A 4,535-nucleotide genomic window follows, 5' to 3' on the forward strand; every position below is an offset into this window, starting at 1 on the left:
CTGGAGTTAATCCACGCTCTGAGCACTCTTAGCCGACGCCCAACCCAAACGAGCACGCCATACAAATGAAAGGATCACCAAGAAAGGTACCTTTACTCTCCTCATGGTTCTCTCTATTTAAAGCCGACCAGCATCCACTCTTATGTTAGCTTCCGATGTGGGATCCTTCCAACATCGAGTTTAAATTCAACACCAACTCTTTCTCGCCTCGTTAGCAAAATAAATGCTCTTTGATTGCCATGAGTTTGAACCACGGACCTCCTTGCCAACTCTATGACGCCACCTTGCCACTTCACCACGTGCTCTTTTGTGTCATATTTTATCCCCAATTAATTATAAGGTCTAAAGGCCAAAGTCCAGTTCCTTAAAAAAAGAATAAATTGCAAGAGCCAAGGCTTGAACCCAGGCTCCCATACAACCTTAATTACGTCACTTCCACTAGGCCACATTGCTCCTTGTGTCATTTATTTAACACAATAATTTAAAAGGCCCTCATCCAAGCATCCAGATTTTTTTCACTTAATACCAAAATTTTTGCTAAAGCCCAAGTTTGAACCCAAGATTTCTCTAACACTTCTCAAAGCCATTAACCAATAAAGCAAACATTTAATTGTTTCATTTCATTGCACAATTAAATACCTATATACAACCTCCTCACGGACCCCCACTTAAGGCCCAATACTTCTAGGCCCAAATTCGGGGTGTTACAATTCTACCCCCTTAAAGAAATTCCGTCCTCGAAATTTTCCACTCTCAAACTACACCACTACACTTCCGCTGCGCACTCTGATACTAATAATACTAACATACACCCAAAACATTTGTCCATCGAAGCAGATAGATTTCACATGCAACCAATTTCTACATTGCCAGAACACACACCAAATAAATACTAAATCTAAATTCAAGCATTACAGTTTACTCTAACAAGAGAGTTCCAATATAGTGCTACTATCTATAGTGGTTTCTCAATATAGCATTTCAATCTATAATAGTAAACAGAGTTAGAGAACTTACAGATTTGGTGCCGGAGACTCGGTGTGCCACACTTCCAGTAACATCTTTTCAGAAACAAGTCAAGTTTCATTGATAAATTTCAAAACAAAATTTTAGAAAAACCCTTTCCAAACCCCAATTTCAAAAATAGAAAAAAATAAAAAAAATAACAATAATTTTCTGCTACCCATACCACAGCTGAGTTTTGTAATCTGGCTCTGATACCAATAAATGTAACACCCCAAATCCGGCCTAGACGTTATGGCCGAATCTGGTGCATCACATCAAACCATTTTTCAAATTTGATCTTTCAGGTGAAAATCCATCACTGAATCTAAATTTATTATTAAACAACAGTTCCCATCAAAACGTTTACCAATTTGTTTGCCATTGGTATATTACGTCATTTAAAATCGCAGAAGCATTTTGAAAACTTTGTTGTTGGAAGCTCGTATTCCTTAGAAAAATCATGCCATTTTGAAATCTCGAGTTTTCCTAGACTAGCAGTTTAGTATAAGAAATCACAATCCAAATTAAAACTTAAAACCCACCAACGGCCTTATTACATAAAAAAAACCCAAAACGAAATCTAATTGCAATTAAAAGAAACAAAAATAGTAGTGTGGCTATCTTTGAGTCCCTCGCAGCTCCAAACCATCTAAGCTTAGGGATTACCTGCACAGTTAGAAACGGGGTGAGTTTACGAAAACTCAGTGTGTAATCCCAAACAACAAACAAACAGTGAATAACATAGTGTCAGTACAATCTGGGCCAAAGCCCTATTCAGTAATAGTACAGTCTGGGCCTTAGCCCTTAAATAGTAGTAATATGGGCCTAAGCCCTAATTCAGTCTCGACATATACTGGGCCGAAGCCTTTTCATAAATTATATCACTGGGCCAAAGCCTTTTCATAAATCATATCATTAGCCGAAGCCTTTACTGTAAGCGGTATGGCCCATAGGCCCATTTCAATATCACATGTAATATCAATGAATGTATGCAAGCCCATTTGGGGAGACTACTCAACCCACCATCCGCTACTCTCCACCCGTACCAACCAACACACCATATGGGGAATAACTCAACCCACCCAACCAAACTCTCCACTGGCAGCATAGCTGCTTTATCATATAACTGGAGGCCTAGCTTTTTTTAATTATTGGGGCAAAGCCCTTTTTGATAAACTGGGGCAAAGCCCTTTTCGGTAAACTGGGGCATAGCCCTTTTAGCATTTCCTCCATTTATAAAACCCAACCCACGCAACATGTCATGTATGCAGAATGTCATGCCCATATTTGAATCAAACAATCACAGTCAAGTCATTCATATCACTAACATATATTCACAATCAAATCTATCAACCACACAGTCCAAGTTAGTCACTTACCCACAAGGGCAAAACAGTCATTCTTCATATTATAAGGGTAATTTCGTAATTTTACCAAATATCAGGGTTTTCCATGTTCATTAACAATTATCAATATTTCTGAGTGTTTAAACAATGATCTTTACCCCACTTTATCAAATTCGGGCTTTTGGGCCCAAAACCCCTAATGGGCCCTACGAATGCTGATTTAGCCCACTAAGCCTGCTTAATCCAAATTTTACAACAGTACTAACTGTGTCAACATGCAACTTTTCCAGATTCCATTTTCTATCAGTTTTACCCAAATGGGCTCGAAAGCCCATTGGGCCCGATTCTAGCCCATTGAGGCCCAACTTATCATTGTGCACAAAATTGCGCTCTTACCTGCTCCATCGATCCAAACACCAATCATATCGTATCTACCGCATCTTTAAGAAAAGGCAAAATCACAAGTTCCCGAAATGTCAAAATTTTAGCATTTCGGCTTTTCGGCGAATATTAATCTAAGCTACTGCGAGGGTTATTACACACCTGTTATAGGTTGAAGTTGAAACGTTTCCAAAATCAATCACCTACGATAACCACCACCTATCACTCAAACTTAACTAATTCAATATCAATATATGTAAATCCTAAGCACATCAATCATACGAACATAAGGGCATATTCGTCATTTTATCATACAGGGGTATTACGGTCACTTTACCCTAAGGGGCTTTACGGTCTTTTTACCTATTAGGGGTATTTTAGTCATTTCATCCTACAAGGGTGTTTTGGTAAATCTACAAACCAAGAGTATTTCATTAATTTTGTAAACCAATAATATTTCTATAATTTTTAGAAAGTCAAGGGTATTTTTGTAATTTTGTAAATCAGGGGTATTTTGGTAATTTTACAAATTAAGGGTATTTCGATAATTTCACAAACCAGTGGTATTTTGGTAATTTTACAAACTAGGGGTATTTTGGTAATTCTACCCTATAGGGGTATTTCAGTAATTTCACAATCGATGGTAAAACGGTAATTTTGTAAACCAAGGGTAAAACAGTGATTCTATAAATTGAGGGTACTTTGGTAATTTTACAAGTAGAGGGCATTTCTGTAATTGGTAAACTAAAGTATTTTAAATAGGGATAACAATACGAATGGCCCTAAAGTCCATTCTCGGCCCAAATGGGCCCACACGCTCGTGTGGCCCATTTAGCCCAAATCTAGCCACAAATATGAGTTCACCTAGCCTAGTCCAATATTTACTACACAATCAAACAACTTATCCAATTGGGCTTGTAGGCCCATTGGGCCCTACGACCCCTTTCTACCATCGTGGCTCAAGTAGCCATCCTACAACTAGAGCAGTGAGAAATACAAACCTGATAGGAGACTGGAGTTAATCCATGCTTTGAGCACTCTTAGCCTACGCCCAACCCAAAAGAACACGCCATACAGCTAAAGGGATCAGCCAAGAAAGGTACCTTTACTCTCCTTATGGTTCTCTCTATTTAAAGCCAGCTTCGCATCCACTCTTATGTTAGCTTCCCGATGTGGGATCCTTCCAACATCAGAGTTTAAATTCAACACCAACTCTTGCCCCCCTGTTAGAAAAATAAATGCTCTTTGATTGCCATGAGTTTCTAACCCTAGACCTCCTTGCCAACTCTATGACGCCACCTTGCCACTTCACCACAGGCTCTTTTTGTGTCATATTTTTATCCCCAGTTAATTATAAGGTCTAAAGGCCAAAGTCTAGGTTCCCTTAAAAAAAACAGAATAAATTGCAAGAGCCAAGGCTTGAACCTAGGCTCCCATACAACCTTAATTATGCCACTTCCACTAGACCACATTGCTCCTTGTGTCATTTATTTAACACAATAATTTAAAAGGCCCTCATCCAAGCATCCAGGTTTTTTTTACTTATTATCAAAATTTTTGCTAAAGCCCAAGTTTGAACCCAAGATTTCTCCAACACTTCTCAAAGCCATTAACCACTAAAGCAAACATTTAATTGTTTCATTTCATTGCACAATTAAATACCTATATACAACCTCCTTACGGACCCCCACTCAAGCCCCAATACTTCTAGGCCCAAATTCGGGGTGTTACACGTGATATTTTGAAAGCAACATCAGATCGTCAGAAATTATATGTAGACATGAAACGAAAAGATATCAAGTT

This window comes from Gossypium arboreum, chromosome 11 (genome assembly GCF_025698485.1).
Source record: "Gossypium arboreum isolate Shixiya-1 chromosome 11, ASM2569848v2, whole genome shotgun sequence".
In the NCBI taxonomy this organism is placed as follows: domain Eukaryota; kingdom Viridiplantae; phylum Streptophyta; class Magnoliopsida; order Malvales; family Malvaceae; genus Gossypium; species Gossypium arboreum.